The sequence below is a fragment of the Pipra filicauda genome, unplaced genomic scaffold, assembly GCF_003945595.2.
Source record: "Pipra filicauda isolate LSUMZ 115617 unplaced genomic scaffold, ASM394559v2 scaffold104_size2351352_pilon, whole genome shotgun sequence".
In the NCBI taxonomy this organism is placed as follows: domain Eukaryota; kingdom Metazoa; phylum Chordata; class Aves; order Passeriformes; family Pipridae; genus Pipra; species Pipra filicauda.
In genome coordinates, this window is record NW_024103485.1 from 1244863 (window position 1) to 1263896 (window position 19034).

At 39.4% G+C, this 19034-nt stretch overlaps 1 long non-coding RNA gene across 1 annotated transcript; it reads right to left on the minus strand.

Annotated features, from left to right (window-relative positions):
* Positions 1–3977: 3977 nt before the first annotated feature.
* Positions 3978–4445, minus strand: LOC114001900. The gene is made up of 2 exons (XR_003545696.2): positions 4297–4445; positions 3978–4205 (listed from the first exon to the last, which is right to left on the minus strand). It is a non-coding gene; the product is annotated as an uncharacterized LOC114001900 (long non-coding RNA).
* Positions 4446–19034: the final 14589 nt, after the last annotated feature.

The following is a 19034-nucleotide window of genomic DNA, read 5'->3' on the forward strand; positions in this document are numbered from 1 at the left end:
AAGAAATAGTACTTGATTCTTGAACAGGGTAGGGAGAGACCCATGTGAAGTTGGGAAGTAACCTGTATGTCATGTTTACGTTTGGGGCCATATATTCTGAACCCGTGACTCTTGGCCTTGCTATGTTTTATATTAACGTATTTAATTTAATCCAGATGGGTCTCTATCTGTTTCTGTGAAATTCACTTGACCCTTCCTTGCTCACCTATATAAATCCCAGTATAGATTTTTCGAGGAATATCATCTGAAATGTTTTATTCATGGTACAAAATCATACATTAGTATCAAGTGTCTGATCCTTTGAATAATGATTACTTGAAAACATGTTTCTTGTCTGATCAAATGCTTAGAAACTCCTTATTGGATAAGGGTTATGGGCCATTTGCCACCAGATAAAAGACATCCTTTAAAATGAAGGAGGATGCTTACCCTAACTTTTTCAAATTTATCTTAAATATTCTCTGATATCTCAGTAACTGCATTAGGGTCACCTGCTGTGCTTAACAGCATTAATCTGTATTGTTCCAATATCCTTCATGGAATAAACCCAAGATTTATCAGTAGTCTTAATTAGCAAGCAGTAACAAACTGACTCAGGGGCACAGTAGTTCTCCACATTTGCTTGTATGCCTCTGTAATTTTCTGAAAATGCTTACTAGGATGAGATATATGAAAGGGGATTTCAAAGAATGTGCTTAGCAAAGGGTCTGAAGGAGAAGCCGGGTTTTCAGTTGAGTTGAGCCCTCCTTGTGCAATGGACATAAACCTCCTGTGAGGTCTTGCTGCCATGGCCTCTCTTGCAGGCAGAGGCTGTTTGGAATTCAGTTTCTTTGCCTTCACCCCAAGTGCAGATGGTTGTGTATAGTATCAGCTGCTTCATTTTGCAGGGAAGGATTAATCAGATGCAAATGTCACTGAGATTGGTATCACTGGTATTTAACAATACTGAGATATTAGGGAGAAAAATAATGCACTTTTATCACGGGTTGCTCTTTAACTAGAAAATTCCAAGCATTTTAAAAAAAGTTGGTGATCATTACTAGCTTCCTTTTCAGAGCACCAAAAGAAAGAGAGATGCTTACTTCTATTCTGATAACATCATCACAAGTTAAAGATCCTGAAAAGAACAGAAATTCCCAAATGAACAAACTGTGCCACATTGCCAGTAAGTCTTCCTTCCAAGGACCCTGTGGCAATGAGCAAGCTCTTGGGACACTGAGTAATGGGAGAGAGGAAGGAAATTGTGGGGCCACAGTGCTGTGGAGTTTGGGCAGGATAATAGTCCTTGGGGCACCGCAGGGAGAGAACTACAAGATGGGACAAGTCTGCTTTGTGTTTTTGAAGATATTCAAGATGTTCAAGGTAGCTTCAAAGCCATGACAACAGCCATGGAAATAAACAGATACATTTTTTTTCACCTAGCTTCTTGGATGGATTTTGAGACCTTTACTGCCAGGGCCCCTTTTACCTTCAGTACCTTATACTATGAAACTAGATGGTAGCTCATTTGGTTGAATATATACTGCATTTGCAGTGTTGAGACACCCTTTCAGAGACCTGTGCTGCTCTTTGAGTAATCCTCACAGGGTACCTCCAGCCCTGAGAGCAACCACACCCGGCTCTTGGGGTAAAACACCATATTCTCTGCTACCCTTACCCTAGAGGTTTGGGGTCTGTACCGAGGGGCCTGGAGGGTGGTCAAAAGGTCTCATCTAAAGTGATGCAGACCCTTGTGGCACAGTTGGATGCAGACCCCAGGCCACTTGACATCCGCAGCTGTGCTTTCCTCAGAGCTGTGCCTGGAGAAGACAGCAGCCACATTCTGTTTGCATAGTACTATTTAAAAATACTACTGAAAGAAAAGTGAGCCACTCAGGCTATGAAAAATATACCCCTAAAAATCATATTTGGCTGTTTAACTTCCCACTGTTGATGAAACTCTTTTTCTTTCTCATGCTCCCCTCACAGACCCACTTTCTGGTGACTTCTGCTCTCTAAGTTATGTTTTTTCAAGAAATGGTTTCATATTAGATAGTACAATATTATGCTTCTTCTATGGAATGTGAGCTTATTTATTTGATGCATAATAACTAATCCATAACTTCCAGCACTAATAACTAACCCAGCACTTCCAGGGTAGAATATCTGGTCTCCAGTGGTTCAGATCTACAAATGCACACAAAGGCACTCTTTCACACACAAGCACACAAAACCTCCCATGCACTCGTTTACTGGTTCACTCTGAAAGACAGTGTGTCCGATGGTTTTGGTTTCATAGTTTTCATCTTCTGGTGTTGGTAGGAAATGCAAGGTGAAAGAAGTGTGGACGTGAGCACAGCATTTGGCATCTTCCCCAGCTCCCAGTTTGTGAGCTCCAGAGTCTACTGTTAAACCTTGCTAAAATTACAAAAAAGGGAACTAGCTCTCCCACCTTAGAACCAGCACAGGATTTGTCAGACAAGCTTTAGTATCTGTGCAAAAATACCTTGCGGAAGTACTTGGATACTGACAGCTCGTTTCTAGTCAGCGTCCCACAACAAAGAATTATTACGTCTTATGATTATTTTTTATTTACATACACATCAACCTGACAAAATGAGGTTTATGCTTTCTCCACTTTTTAGTTTCCAGCTGACTATCATTTTCTTTTAAGATTAAATAAGTAATTTATTGAACTGTAGCATCAAGTATTTATTAGGAAATTGCTGGGTAATTTTAACTGTATCTTTTTTTAAAACATAAATCTGCATCCAAGGCCTCCAGTAACTTTGTGCGACTCTGCACCATTAATTTCTTCCAGAGTGACATTCTGATATGAGCTGAACAGATGGAATTGCAGGATTGTTCTAGCAAATTTATCATAAAAAATGCATCCGACACCTGTGTAATTTGCCTAATCATTTTCCTAATAAGCTCCCACCATTAATTATGCACGATTTCCACAATGCAATCAAGATAAAAGTAAATCTGATGACTTAATACCCTTCAAAATAATTGGTTCACCCAACACAAGGCCTCCTTTGCTTTCCATAGCCATTCCAGTTAATTAGAAAAAGGGTGCACCCTGTAGGAATCAGCAGAATGGAGGCTGAGCTCATGGTGGGAGGCAGGCCTGCTGGTTTTTTGGGCAGGAGTCAAGGATATTAACTCATAAAAGAGAGGAAGGGGCCCCCGCCTGGCCCCCCCACCTCTCACTGCTGCCTCTCACCCCCCCTGCCCACCCCACCCAGCAGCAAACAGATGCGATTAGTGTTCTTCAGCCATCAGAAAACTGACTGCAGGACTCCGAGGGTCTAATGAGAATCAACTTTTCGGCGGCTGCTGTCTTGTGGTGCAGCCCACCTGTCACATCATTAGGTGCAGCATGTGCCTGGAATTCACTTTGCTAAATGAGATTTACAGGCCCCAGTGAAACCCATCCTGCAGCATTCCTGCTTCAATTAGCTAAAGATTAATTGTCTGAGAAAGGGAATGAAAGTTTTACTTCGACTGACCTGAAAATGATGGGGGGGGGAGGAGGAGAGAGGAGGGAGGGAGAGCTGGGAAGGGGGGCAGAAAGTATGGCTCAGGTATTCCACATAGGCCTCAGGCAGTGTGGAAAAACGTGATAATTTAAAGGTGCTGCAAATTTCCTACACCTCGTCTGGATGAGTGAAATTAACTAGCACTAAAAGCTGTCAAATTAAAGGTTGACTTCCAGATATTAGCACCTTAAATGTCACTGAATATTCCCCGTCTCTCCCTTCCCCGTCTTCCCTCCTTTCTCTCCCTCAGCCTCTCTCCCCCCTGCCCCCACATCCCTCCCCCTGCATTTTTTTTTTTTTTTTTTTTGGCAAACGGGCGCCTCGGCACACCTGCACATGCACACAAACATTATCCTACTGCTGTTCCTGCTAACTGCTTGTGCGTGCTCAGGCCGGAGTCGCTCGGTATAAATCTCCCCTGTAACCATGGCTACGGAACAACTGGCAATTACAAAATTTCCTCCATTTTTAATGTTACACTAATTATGTTTGAATGTGTTTTAATGGAGAAAGGAATTGAGGAGATGAAACAGTGTTCTGCACACGAAGAGCGGGGGTGGTGGGGGGAGAGCCTGTGTTGTCTCCCATCTTCGACAGCTTGAAAGCCAAGCCCAGGAAAGGTGCACAGTGCCTTGAAGTGAGCTGGTGTGCCTGCAAGTATAGGATATGCACACCCAGTGCCTGAAATACATGGATTAAAGTTTGGAATGTGGATGATAACACCAAAACAAGCCCACAAACCGGCTCATAAATTGTGAAAATTGCAGCTTACTTCGAACTTCACTGCAAGATTAAAAGATGGTTGCTTGTGCTGCAGTGGCATTGCTTTGGATGTCCTGCTAGCCAAAGGTGAGGCTTCAAATCTTAAGCCGATTTTGAAGAATCATACAACCGTAGACTGCCTTGGGTTGGAAAGGACTGCTGTGGACAGGGACACCTTCCACTAGGCCAGCTTGCTTGTTTTGTTACCATCCTGCTCTCAGCCTCTAGGTCTGACACGTGAGCTTGTGTTCCATCCATTGTGTGTCGTCCAAAAGCATACGTCCCACCAACAAATTTGAATGGAGCCAGTAAGTCCTTGCAAATGGGTGACTCCTGACCCAGCTGAGTATGGGAGGCACACTCCCAGTGCTTCTTTTTGATTTTAATGGCATGCTGGAGGGACACGTCCTGGCACCCTGACTATTCTGGGGCTGGGCATCAGCCTCAGAGCTTTTCATCAGCAGAGCTGAAGGCATGCCCTGCCAGGGAATGGTTACAGCTGGGTCTTGTGCTGGTGTTGGTGGAATGTCTTCAAGCAGGGCAACAAGAGGAAAAATAGAATTTAGTGAAAGAGTAACATACTACTTCTGGCATCTTGAGCTGAGGACACGGAGGTGCCGTGCAACAGGTGCAAGTATTTGAGCAGTGGGGTTTTTTTATAGGACTCTGATTTGGTTCTATTTTACTGGGGGCAGTCAAGAAAAAACCCCAGCAAACAATATTTTGCATCATACCGCTCCATCTTCTTTCTTAACCGGGTAATTTAACATGCATGCACACCCACTGCTGAAGGTGGGGTGGGGATACTGTTACAAATTTCCTCGCAGCAGTGAGCTCTGGATCCCAGCTGTGTCTTCAGCGGCATGAGCCAGCTTGATTATGCTAAAGCACCCCTGGATCCCTTCCTCTTTTGTTTCAGTCTACACAGGGTTTTAAAGCTTAAACATTTGACATGCTTGGGTAGTTTCTTCTCTAATTTTATCCCAGCTGACTGTGCAATGAGTTTAACTTAGAGCCCTTAGGTGCAAGCCACTTTCCACAATGTATATTAAACCTTATAAAACTAGCCTGTATGTCATTACCCAGAATATAATTACCTATATTGGAATTTGGCCAGGATACTGGGGCTAATATTGTTAGCCTTGCAAAAATTGGCGTGGGACTTTTTAATGACCACATGTGGTCAGTGCCATATGTTTCCAGCTCATCTAAAGGATGGTACCTCTCATACAGCCATGCCCCCTTGAAATCACTTCAGGGTAGGAAAGCAAAAGCTCAGAGGCCAGACAGGACAGACAGTTGCTAGTTCAGAGACTGATGACATCTTTGATGTGGAGCAGATAGAGCTCTGTGGTAAACCCTAGTGTTGCATGGCCAGGAGCTCTTACTGACCCAAATTTCCATATTCACTCCCTCTCTTTTGCCAGACTTCACAACCTTGTCTGATAAGAAGACTTGCTGCCTTTTCTGGAGATGAGGTATTTTACGTAAAGCTAAATTTTTTTTATCACTCATCACACAAGTGATTTATATAGTTGGTATAGTATTTAAATGTTTACTCTGTATGCCGCTATGAAGTTTGGGATAGACTCTCTCTCAGGCAAAACAGGTGTAGTTTACCACTGCTCTCTGGTCAGTTTGATGAGACTCATCTCCTCTCTGGTCAGTTTGATGAGACTCATCTCCATCTCATTCTTCAAAATGTTAATAAAAACATGAAAAAGCACTGGGTTTTGAGCACTTCTGGTATAATGTCATTAGAAGGTTCAAAATGAAGCTTGCACTGCTCTCTGTTTCCTCCTTATAGTGACAAAATTGAGTATTCAGTGTTCTTGTCCTTCTCAGTTTCTTTTTTTAACTCTTGGTCTGCTCAGAGAGACCAAGTCACCTGTTCTCTTGTGCTGCTTGTGTGCATGGGGTTCTCTCCTCACTTTTTGTCTTCCTTCTTTCCTTTGAACTGCTAACCCATATTCTCTTTAAATTGTACAATGAAACCCTCCATTTACTTTAGCCTGCAATAAAATAGATTTTCATTATAAAACATTTGATGGTACTGCACTACTTCTGGCCTGTGTGGCTTGTTAAGGCACTAGTGGTGGTAGAAATGTGATGACCTACCACCTCTGTTTTAAACCTAATTCTCTCTTGATTGTCAAAAGTTGTGAAAAAGAAATCAAATCTATTATTGGACAAGGTTATCATTAAGGAGGTTGGCAAGCCTTCATCTTTACAGCCTTCAACTTTACAACTATCCTTTGCTTGAGAGGTCATCGTTTGACTTTAACGACCTGTCTTGCCACAGTTAGTGTTTAATCTTCCCTTTTTTGATTAAACTAATAGACGTGGTTTTGCCAAGTCATCTCCAAGGCTCTGTTTACTTCATGTCCTGGACTTTCGACTTTGTTATGGCTTTTATACTTGAATATAATACAAGGCTGGTATTTGTGACTTTGGTTGTTGATCTCTTCCTAATAATGGTCAACTCGTATAATTGTAGCTCCATTTAGACGCGGTGAAAATGTGGCAGAGGAGCATAAAAGAAGAAATAGATCAACAGTCTTTATTGTCATAGGGGTAAAGAAGCTCATAATTTCAGCATCTAGCTAGACCTGCCACTGTGTTTGGGTAATTAATTGTTAGCTGTGACAAGGCAACCCTTTGCCAGATATGCTTGTTGAGAAGGTACAAACTCCTGTTGCTTCCTGATTACAGCACAGTGACACGTTGTCTAGAGGCACCCCAGACCTGGTGTGGTTTTTTTGAAGCAGGAATAAGCTCAAACTTCAGACCTCTTGGCAGGTGGAGAGGCACAGACTGGCTGTAAGCAAGTTCCTCCCCCGGTGTCAGGAGCGTGTCTGGGCAGGGTTTTCATGCTGTCAGAGGGTGCTTGGCTGGAGAGTGCTCTGGGGCTGGAAGGAACACTGACTACTCTGCAGGTCACTCAGCCACCACCAAAGTGACTTGCTGGTAGCAACTTTATCCACTCTTACTGAGATCTCTGCTTTTCCAGAACTAGCGCAGTTTGAGACTTATTATAACTTGCATCAGTTACCACTAAACTTTTGCATAAAAATTTTTGGAGATGGATGCTTTCCTTTAAAAGACTAAATACTTAAAGAGGAGGGCACTTTTTAGGGTTATATCCTTGTAATATTCCAACCAGGAATATTTCAGTCAGAGTGGCACAGGAGGGCTCTGACAGAGCTGGGTTTTCAGTGCATTTTTCAGCACTTTGAAACTCACTCTTTTGAGAGGGACAGCAAAATGGAGGCAGCAAGGGATGGGAGAGATGAGATATGGTGATTTACTGGAAAAATCTGGATCTTTTGGGGAAGACAGGGCTGCCTGCATTCGATAAAACTGGATGTATATCTAATTAATGGCAGAGTGCCCAGTGCTTTTGGAAAGCACTTATGGACCCAAAAAAATAATTCATTGTACAATGCATCCCTAGCGAAGGACCCAACTGTGATCCATGCCAGGACCACTATCTAGCTTGGTTTCTCCTTGCATTTTATGTTGTGATGTATATTTGCATCCATTCTTGAAGCCAAGATCAATGGGTGAGAAGCCTGTTTTGTATCCAATTATACTTACTCCATCTTAAGCTCATAAAATTTGCCTTTTTGCTATTTGGTGACATTGTTTTGGGGTGTTGTAGGTCTGTTTACTAGGACCTTATGCACACCCATGTCTCTGGTAAAATGAGGTTGTAGAGATGTGCAGGAAATTATATAAAGGCCTGTCTACACCTTCAAAATAAATTTTGAAGTTGATGATCTGAAAAATAAGCTGACTACTTCTACAGCAAGGTGGTGTGACAGACTGGAAAATCTATTAAGCTGTTTTCCTATTTAAAAGAAAAATAAGTGCAGAACCATAAATAAGGAGGTGAAGCATAACTACTTAGCACAGGAATGTGTATTAAGTAGGACTTATTGGGAACATTTTACATTTTGTTCCTAAGAGCATTGCTGACCTGTGTAATCTTAAGTGCAGTAAAATGAAGGCCTTCTGGATGGATCTGGTGATATCAGCTCACAGGCTGTTCTGCAGAACACCTGGACTATTGCAAAGGAAACTGTAATTAATTCTAAAGGTTACTTTTAAGGTATGTTTTCTAGAGGTTTGAGGTCCACAAAGAGGACATCTTGGTATCTGAGGAAAACAGTATTTTATCAGAAGTTTTAAAACACATTTTGGGTTGTTTGGTCATATGATTTTTTGGTTTTGTTTTGTTTTGTTGGTGTTTTGTTTTGTTTGGGGTTTGGGTTTTTTTGTGGTTTTTGTTTGTTTGTTTGTTTGTTTTTTGTTGTGCTTGTTTTTGTTTTGTTTTGATTTTGTGGTGATTCCCCCCCCCAAAAAAAAATTATAGTAGTATTTTCTTAAGGGATTTCTGAGAGCTACTGAGGAAAAATTAACTTCAGTGAACTTCAGTGGTATTGGTATTGTTATAATGTAATCACCACTTTAAGTGTTCTTCCACTCTACCTCTGTCTGGTCCTCTAAGAGTTTTCCTTTCCAGAATTTAGATCCCTTCTGCATATTCCATTAAATCTTACTGGTTTTTGATGATGTTTAAGTGTCTTCTAAGAAAGAGGCAAGGGAGGCAGTGTCTTAAGAATCATGAAATGCTTACTTTAAAAGACAACTTTCCCGTGCTAGTATGAAGCCCCACCATTTGTTTGTTTGTTTGTTTGTTTCTATTCTAAATTAATTATTCAGTAATGTTGGGTTTATTGCTACAGCTATTCTTCACCTTTCAAATAGGTTTGGATCTGAGGCCATTGCCCCCCCTCCACCAAGCTGAAAGAACCAGAGTTCCTGCTGGGACATCCTCTCTCCCAACCGCAATGAACAGCAGGAGACTATTCGCATTTTTTTTTAAAGCTCCCAGTATTTCTGCTGATACTTAAATAGAGATTGCTGACTTTTTGGTATTTCTGAAAATGTCTGTCTTGTCTTAGCATTCTCAGCAAATGGAAGCTCAGCTCTAGCAAAAATTTGGCTCCTGGTATACTTATGGCAACTTCCTCTGTGAATAGTGAGCTCTGTTGTTAATTAATGCAAGCTGTGTTATCATTTCATCTACTGTTGTTCCTTCTATTAGGCAGATTTTCTGCTTATTATAACTATCGTGGTAGTGTTTATAGGCCTTAGTCAAGAACTTGGGCCTCATGGTATACAGAAATAATAATTATTAATGGTTTCCTTTTTTAGCTTGCTGTCATGCTGTTTGTCTGGTGGCCTACTCTGAATAACTTTGGAATCTTTTAACTAATTTTAACCAAAGTTTGCTGTGGGAGTTCTACCAATCTTATGGAAACTGGCTACCAGCAAGAGGAGAAGGTGATGCAAATTAGGGTTCCTGCTGCAAGGAGGACTGTGTGGCGAGCTCATGTTATTTTCTTTCTGGGAGCAGACATGTGCCGGCTGGCCAAGCAGCATAAATATAGCTCTTGTGCTGCCTCTTCCCTATTCAGTAATTAGGAAATCCAGGAGGGAGGTGCTGTGCTGTGTCCTCATTTTGAACAAGAATGAAAGAGTGGAGGGAGATTGGAAGCAGCATAGAGGAAGACTTGGATATATTGAGTGGGGATTTGGGAAACGGTCTTCATTAGCTCTGCTGGTCTCAGATTAACTAGATTTATTTTTTAGTGTACATGGGAGTGCAGATATTCACGAGGATTTTAATGGGAGTCTTCCTAAGGAGAACTGAGAAAATCCTTGGGAAATTCTAGAAGTGATGATGATGATGATTTTCATGACTAGTTATGGTAATTTCATTTGCATGCAATGAACAAGTAGATCATTCAAATTTGTGCACATTAGTGCACATTTAAACATGCACAAGTGCATATTTAAATTATAAGCTCCTTATTTTTATTCTGAGTTTGTTTAATCATTTATAAAGTCAGCTGAAATTTTGTCAAGGTTAGATAATTTTTCCAAATCTGAAATAAAAATCACAAGTGTCATGTGTTTAACTAGGAGATTACAATGAATAAACGTCCCCCAGAGAACATCTAATAGTTTTTTCCTCCTTTTTCATTACCTTTGTGTTCCAGAGAAAACCTGTTTTGGGTATCACAGATGCTCTGTATTGACTGGTGTTGTGGGTGGAGTGGGAGCTTCAGACAAGGTTTATTAGAGAAGTCCTCTTGTTGAGTTATGTGGTGCAGAAAGGATCCCCTTGCTTTCTAAACTCCTTCTCAGGGAGGAGCCTGAGTGTGGCTGGATACAGTCATAGCCCCAGACTATTTTATTTTTATCTTATTATTTTTTATATTTTTATTTTATTTTTATTTAATTTAATTTTATTTATTTTATTTTTAATTTATTTTTAATATATTTAATTTGTAATTTGAATTTTATTTTAATTTTTATTTGTTTTATTTTATTCTTCAATTTTCTTTTTTATTTTTTCTCTTATTTTATATTTTTTTATTTTCTTTTTCATTTCTTTTTAAATTCAGTTTATTTTTATTTATATTATTTTCTATTTAATTTTTTATTTTATTTAATTTCCATTTTAATATTAAACTAGTGTTCTGGCTGTACTCCAGCTTCTGGACAAATTCCATTTTAAATAATTGCATCTTATGTAATAAATTTCCCTATCTGGCATTAATTGGAAGCACTATTCTTCACTTCCTGTCCTAACATCATCTATAATGTTGCTGTGTGATATAGGTTACTTTGGTCAATCCTGGGAATTGCTGCATATTAATATGTACAGGGCAAGTTTCAGAACAAAGCAACTGGAGACATAGGTCCATCTTCTGTGATGCATCACCTACAAAGCCTGAAGACTGCCCTTGTTCAAATAAAAGTATTACTACTCAAGCATTAATAACCACACTCTCCTCCAGTAGCTGGAAACCTTAAAAAAAGAGGATATAAACTTTAATTCTACTGATAAGCATCAGAAGGGTTCTTTTTTGCTGGAGTGGCAAAGATCCAGAGTTAAAGGCTCTGGATTTGCTCCACAGGGTGTCACAGGGACCTTGTTCAGGTAAGGCCTGGACATGTGCAGTTGGCTGTGCCTTTGTTTGTGTGGCTATGGGGGGAAGGAGGAAACCTTTAAACACGATAAATCAAGTGAGAGTTCTTTACTACTGTTTTTGCAAAATTAAATTGAATTTCTCTAATCTCAAGTGGTATTCACAGCATAAATTATCTATATATATTCAGTCTGTTAGCGTCCAATATAATTAAAGCCAGAAAACCTGTTTCTATTATTGTTTACTGTTTACAAACCCTCATAAATTCTTGGGAGTTTTTGGCCATATTGACTGCCTATTCTGAGTTTGCCTTCCTCTAGTTGCATGTTGAATTTAAATATGCAGTCTTAGCTATCGAGAAGATTTTCTTCAGTTCCTTCTGTTTTGTAAGGCATGCTGACACCTACACATGAAGATAAATTTGAAGAAAATGAGTTCAACAATGCTTTGCACAATTAAAATGTGTGACGTCTCTGGGACCGCTTTCCTGATGTACATACTTGGGTACATTGAATATAAAGTATCATTTTTTTCAGCTTTCTCAACATTAGCATTGCTGAAGGCTTGTTTATGGCAACATGGCTAATTATTGTGTACACCCACAGGTTAGGTTTCCCTTTTTGAAAACTCACACAAGGTAATTTGATGAACATCTGATCCATCTGGCATATCAAAAGCCATCAGGCCTTGCTTGACATCTGCAATCCCAGTAATGTCACTATGGGATAGAGACCTTTACTGCAAGTCCTGATATAGAGACAATGGGTGATAGGAGAATTTACTACAGTCCTGCTGTCCCAAACCTTATTACTACTCATGTGTGCTTAATGTCTGAGCTGAATGGGTGTGTCTTCATATTCCAGCAGCTGTGCCTTATTACACCAAGGTCTTGGTGCCTGTCAAGAGCATCTAGCACCAGGAATTTCTTTTGAGATGTAAAATCTGGTTAATTCCTTTTTATGCCTCATCCATACACCTCATGTGCACCACATTGTACATGTACCTCATTGTACATGAGGTACAATGAGCGTGTGCTTCTTGTTAAAGAACTAGAAAATAGAGATGGAAATGTTTCTGTGCATTGTTCACTGAAATGAGAATTATTAATAGCTGACTGGATACTAGCATGTTTCCCATGACTATCCATGTAAGTTGCTAAGAAAATCTAAATTAAAATGTTATTATATGATAAAACAAACATGCAAACCCCTCCACCCTTACTTTTTTCGTTCAAAAATCTTTGTGAAGTTGCCATTAAGCCTTGAGTACAGGTTGTTACAGGGTTTTAAATACATAATTAAAGCAGGCTTGAAATGTTGTTAAGTTAAACAGTAAGACTGACCCTCAAACAGCCTTATCATGGCTTGTTTTGCAGGCAATATGTACTCTAATGTACAGGCTGGCTGGCTGTACATCAAAACTGGAGGTTTTATTGATTAAAGTCTTCCTACAGTGGGGATTAAAAAAGCTCGTCTTATCTTGCTATCTATTTGAAAGATATAGATTCCTGTTATTTGCTGAAGTAAGGGAATGTTGGCAGTATCAAGTTCTTTACATGAGGACTGACAAAGATGCTCCTTTGAAGACTGAACTCACTGTGTTGGAGGAACAGTCCAGCCACTCTGGGAACAAAACTACTGCATCTGGACAGCTCCTTCCCCAGCTGTGTGACTGCACTGACTGGCTCTGAACCCTCTGAACTCTGAATGTGAGTAGGTTGGTTTTGCTTGTTTGGGGATTTTTTTTTTGGTTGGGTTGTTGTGGTTTGGATTTGGTTGGGTTTTTTGGGTTATGGTGGGGGCTTTTTCCCAATTGCTGCCTTGCTTTTTGTTCATTTGCAAGTAAAATTGAGTGCAAATTGGTTTTCAGTTACAGTCTTCACTTAAATCACTGCTGTCATGGGGAAGACACTCAGAGACACACCTAACCCAGAGTCTGATCCCGGATCAGCGAAGCACCAGGAAAACTGTGTGTATGTCCCATATGAGAGAACTCAGGGGATGTTATGTGGAGCAGCTTCGTTAATTTTTGGACCTTTTTCAGCAAGGACCAACTCAGACCAAATTAGCAAACTGCTGCTTAGCAAAAGTAACCCTTCATTCTCTCAAATCTGTCAGGTCTTTTTTATGGAATTGTTGGCCATGCACAAGTGTTGGGCAAATAATGCGTGCATATAAATTATAGCCAGTGATTTTGTGATCAATAGCACTAGTTTCTCCTGAGAATAAACTTCAAATATTCTAAGCAAAGTACATCCAAATTCCCTTTCAGGGTTGAAGGCCTATCAGGGGTTTCCAGGAAACGGAGTGTAACCCGGATTTGTGGAGTTACAGCATTGGGTGAGGGAGCATGGCTGAGCACCACCCCACACAGAGGCCATGTGCTTGTCCCCCTCTGTACCTTGGTCAATTCATGCAGCTGGAAATCTCACAGCAAACATGACTGTTTATAAAGCTTCCTAAGGGTTGTTGTTTCTACCTCTAGAGCTGAATGGAAAGTAGCACTTCTGCTTTTGTGAGCATTTACACTTATGATTTTTTTTTTTACATTCACACTGTACAAAGTAAAATAACCATCCCCTGTTCAGTGTGGCTGGGATGGGACCTCTGACTTTGGGAGCTGGCTAGGTTTCTGAGGAGTCAGAGAAGATTTCTGGCCGTAAAGCAAGGAGTGTCTGGTTAGAAACCTATTGATAGGAAGATTTCAAAACCTAAGTCCTGTTATGATCCTGCAGTCCTGACTGATTTTTAGCAGAAGCTTATTAAACCTTGTCTTTGTCACACACGTATGTTTCGATGTCAACAAGCAAAATTCTTTTTTAAAATTTGCTTATCTCCATATTTATGTTTGCTGGTATCATACCAAGTATTTGGTACCAAAACCTGACTGCTCTATGCCCAGTAATGGACTAATGCAGGTTTTACTGGATTTTCGGATCTTTTGTAAACTACTGGATGTTAAGAACTATTCATTTTGGCATTCTAGTTTCTTATTCATGATTTTTCTCATATGAAAAGTCATGTGTATCACAGGGTATTGTTTCTGCTTTCTTGTCTATTTTTTCTCATTTACTTGAAAATTTATCCACTAACCGTTGTTAATATGTGCTTCATGGAAATAAACTGTGAAGCCAGAATAGTATTTTACTCCTTTTGCGTTCATACTTTATCTTGGGGATTAAAGTCAGAGCCACAACGACCTGCAGATTTGGGGTGATCACATTCTCTGCCCACATACAGAATGAACTCCAGAAAAGAGGACTTAGCACAGAAAAAGCAGAGACACCCAGAAAGAGTGCTGAATTCTTCTCTCTGAGTTCTAAATTCCCCACAAAGAGATATTATCTTGTTTTTTCTTGTCCATTTTACACGTGGTCCATAAGGGGATGCTCTGAAAGACTAATAACATCTTTGTGTAGGTTGTAAACAGTGTAGATTACATGTCATGGATTTATCTCCATGAAACATAATCATGGCATGCTTGTTACTAATCACCCTATTTCAGAAAAGATGGCCTACTTATTCAGTGGGATGGACTTTGGACTTGAATCAAAGACTTGGTAGCTCCTTCTGATTAGTAAATCTGTGGTCTTAATTTAGCAGCAGTACCTATGCTATGTTTTCCCCCATACTGAATTCTGCTCAGTTAAGTGGTGTCCAAAAGAATTAAACCAGAAGATTAATGCAGTGCAAACATTCATTTTGAGTTCTTATGATTAATGGGATTGATTTGTGAAAGGATGAAATTATATTGTAAAGTTAATCATTAGAGAAAATAAATGCCTGAAGGATCTAAGCTTAATATATTGTGCTTTTCACTGAGTCAATATAGATTGACAAGCCATATTTCCCATTCAAAGAGATGTTAAACATGTTTACAGATTTCCTGAAAGACTCTGAAGACAACATTGCTTTAACAACATTTTCTGTCAAAGGCTACAATAATAACCTGATTTCTGTTCTCAGTCATGCTGGAGTACCAGTCAGAAATGGTAGAATTTGGCCTAGCCATCTTACAACGCTGCAAAAAATGTAGTTCAGGGTTTTCCTTTATTTTGCTGCTTTGGTTTGAATCCTGCAGGTAGAGGTGACTGTGAGGTGAAGCAGACCTGTTGTTCAGACCTGCCAGTTCTCGTGGCACATCCTGTACAGAACACTCTGAGACCAACAAGTCACTACCCTGGGTGGAAATATCACAGGAAAAGGTCTTAATGTTTTTGGCACAGCATCATGTTGTAGTGTCCTCGTGTGTTTCACACAGCAACGTTTCCCCTTGTGCTGGGATGATGTGGATCTCTGTGGAAGTGCACAGTGTCCCTGGATCCTTGAAGTATTCATTGAGTGCTTTGCTCAGCTGCTGCACTAGGCAACTTGTCTCATCCCTCATATCCCTCAAATAATAGAAAGCTGCAGGGCCCTTACATTGTATAGCTAAAATATTCTTTTGTAAGATACCCCTGGTCCTTTTGTAGATATTCTGCCTTCAAAAAAATTACTAAAATATATGTTTAAGACCCTTATTTAAATATTAGGAGAGAATGGGAGTTAGAAGTTCAAACTTGTAGAAATCTAGAATTGTCATGGTTAATGTTTCATTTCATGTCCATGGAAGATACTCACTAACTTGGGACGTTATATTTTGTTAACATATGTTTGCAAGCTAAATTTGCTTGCTTGAGGCAACCCCATAATCTCTTGGTAGTCCACAAGTTATTTAAGACTGTATATGACTTTGATGACATCCTTACTTCTCTTTGACTTTGTTGTGACTAAAGATCTGAAGCCTTCAGGAGTCGTTAAGGAATCATATACTATTTGTCAGATACTGAATGGTAATAACATACAAGTTTTCTTAGCACTTTTGTGAGATATGCTGTGTTGTGTGACAAGCAGCGTATTATAAATTCCTTTCATGCATTTCTTCTGGATCATACAAGATCCAACACATGTAATTCTGTCACCATATTTTATATTGCATTAATTCAGTATTACTTACTACTTATAATTTGAGTTTCAGTAAGCAGAATTTGAGAACTAGAAACTAATTCCAGCTCTGGCATTAACTTTCTATGTGAACTCTGTTTCTTTCTTCTGTATAGAATGACAGTGTTTCCTTTCTACTTAAAAGTATGATGTAAGGATGAATTAATTACTTGGAAAATCCTTTGAGATTACTTAGTATTGAAAAATGAAAATTATTAATATTCGATTATTAAATTCTAGTATTATAGTTTGTGATAATAATAGAGCATATCCTAAAGCAAACAAATGGGAGAGACTGATTAAAAATGCATAGACAATTTTAACTTCCAATTTTTCTGACCTTATAGTACACCTGCACTCAATTATATCATCTCAGGTCTTTGATGTTTTCTGGTGTGTTGCCTGTTTTGAGTAATGGGAAAATATTTTTGTTTGCTATGCTTACTTTTTATTACATGCTTTGCAATTTCTAGTTTTGAACAGGAACATGAATACCATGTTGCAGAGAATAATAATTTTATGCACATGCATTTTTGGGTTTTTATTTTTGTTGCATATGTAACCATTAAAAAAAAATCAAGCCTCAATTAAAATATCTCTGAGCTCTGAGTAATTAAATGAAGTCTGCAATACTTTGGCAGTAGGGACAATTGTTTGCTTGTGTGATTTAAGGGCAAGTTTGAGTATAGAGAACGAACTTTACTGGAGATAGATTCAATTTGCTTAAAAAAAGGCACTATGTAGAATCTTAGAATCATGAAATCATTTAGGTTGGAAAAGGCCTTTAAAGATCATGGAGCATTTCTTCTGGCACTCTACATTTACTGCCGGATAAATACAGCTGTCTGGAATAGCTCCATCTGGTGAGTCACAGCTCACAGGAAAGCCCAACTCTCCACTTACTCTTGTTAGTTCTTTGACAAGTTATCACCTCATACTTCTGTTACACGGAGATCTTATTCTAAAAATGTCTATTACTTGTGAAGACTGCACTGAACTAGTCTAACTGTTTATGCTGCTTAAGCTTCTTTTTTTCCCCCCTCTTATTTATTCTACTCCTTTCTCAATGAGGAAAAAACAACAAAGCAAAACAGAGAGGTTTTCGTTATTGTATTCCCAGATCAGAACAAATCAGAAATATCAATATCTTGAAATATATAATCTGGTCTCTAAGACCCCAGAGCTTCTCTATAGGCAGCACTTCTAAGTGCTGATGCCACCCCAACCAATGAAGATGTTTATTGATTTAAATTTGTCAATGTTTAATTATGCACCATTACGGAAATATATGATGTCAATGAAAAAGAGGGATGTATGAATAAAAAATTCTTTGCAGCAGAACAACTGCATGCAGAGCAAAGCTTTTAGCTCTGGCTTTTAAAGTTGAACAGATATTTTTTTGGGGGGTGGGGGAGGAAGAAATCACACATTTAGAAACACAGCTTCTTGTTTTGTGTGTTCAGATGTCTGCTTGTATACAAAGAAATATGTGCATGTCTACTCTGTAAATAGCATCAGTTCCACGTATAAGTATGATTAAAGACCTGAAAGAGATCTTAGACAAAGGAAAATGTATTTAGAAAGAACTGATGCTGCAGTGACCTGGCTCCCATTGGGTTGACACAGGATTCTTCTGAAGTAGAATGAGTCCTGATAGTAGCCCAAAATGTTGAGTTCTGCAGTCCTGACATTATTAAGTGCTTTAAAAAAAGCACCAAACTGAACAAACACAATATAATAGTAGTTTGTTGTATTAGATTTCTGGCATAAACAGGACTTCTAATGACTTCTTGCAGATAACTGTGTAATCACAGGCGTTAAAAACATGGAGCTGACAGAGGAGACTGCCAAAGTCCATTTAAAATTGGTTCACTTTTTCATGAGTGTATGCCATGTCACCTTCACACTGAATTTCCTGGATCTCACCTCAGTGCTGTAAACACTGTCTTTCAAATAAATACTTCTGCTGTCAATGGGTTCAAGAACTGCTTATAAAATAGCACAACAGGCTTGCTAAGAGGGTCTCAGGAGTCCAGAGAGGGAGGCAGTCTGGGGTGCTGTGTGCTGGGGCAGCAGTGGCAGGACTGACTGTGGGAGCTGGGCCTGGTGGGTGCACAGGTGCTGTGCAGAATTTACAAAAGGGCTGAAAACTTCCCACTCCCAGGATGTGGGCTGCAGACCCCATTTCTCTGTGTTGCTACTTTCTCTCCTTGTGTTTTTCCATGTGTAGAAGTTTATTAACATCAGGGATAAGCCCAGGCTGCAGTATCAAGGTCTTGATACAGGCATCCTTAAATTATTAATGTATAATTTATCTTTGGTTTTAATAATGGGGGAACCAGAGGGTGGGTAACACTTTGAAAAGCCCTGTGAGATCTCCAGTTAGTCAGTTGATATTGTCGACTTGTTTCTTCTAAACCATTACGAATTCAGTGTATGAAATCTTCGAAAATTATCTAATTGGAGAAGGTTGTCTTGCATTTGACCATTCCCTTTTTGCAAACCATTGATCTGCTGATATATTACAGTCAACCAGCTCAATGCACCATTGAGATATTTTATTGTAATACATTAACAGAGCAATGGTCATTGATTGATAACTGGGGAGCAAAGGAAGATTTCTTCCATATATTTTGCTTAAAATAAAATATATTAAAAAAAAAAGATATGCTGGACAATATTCTGTTCTCACTCCATTACAAATCCAATACCATTTCATTGACATCTATGGGGTTTCTCCAGAGTTAAGGTGGCATGGCTGA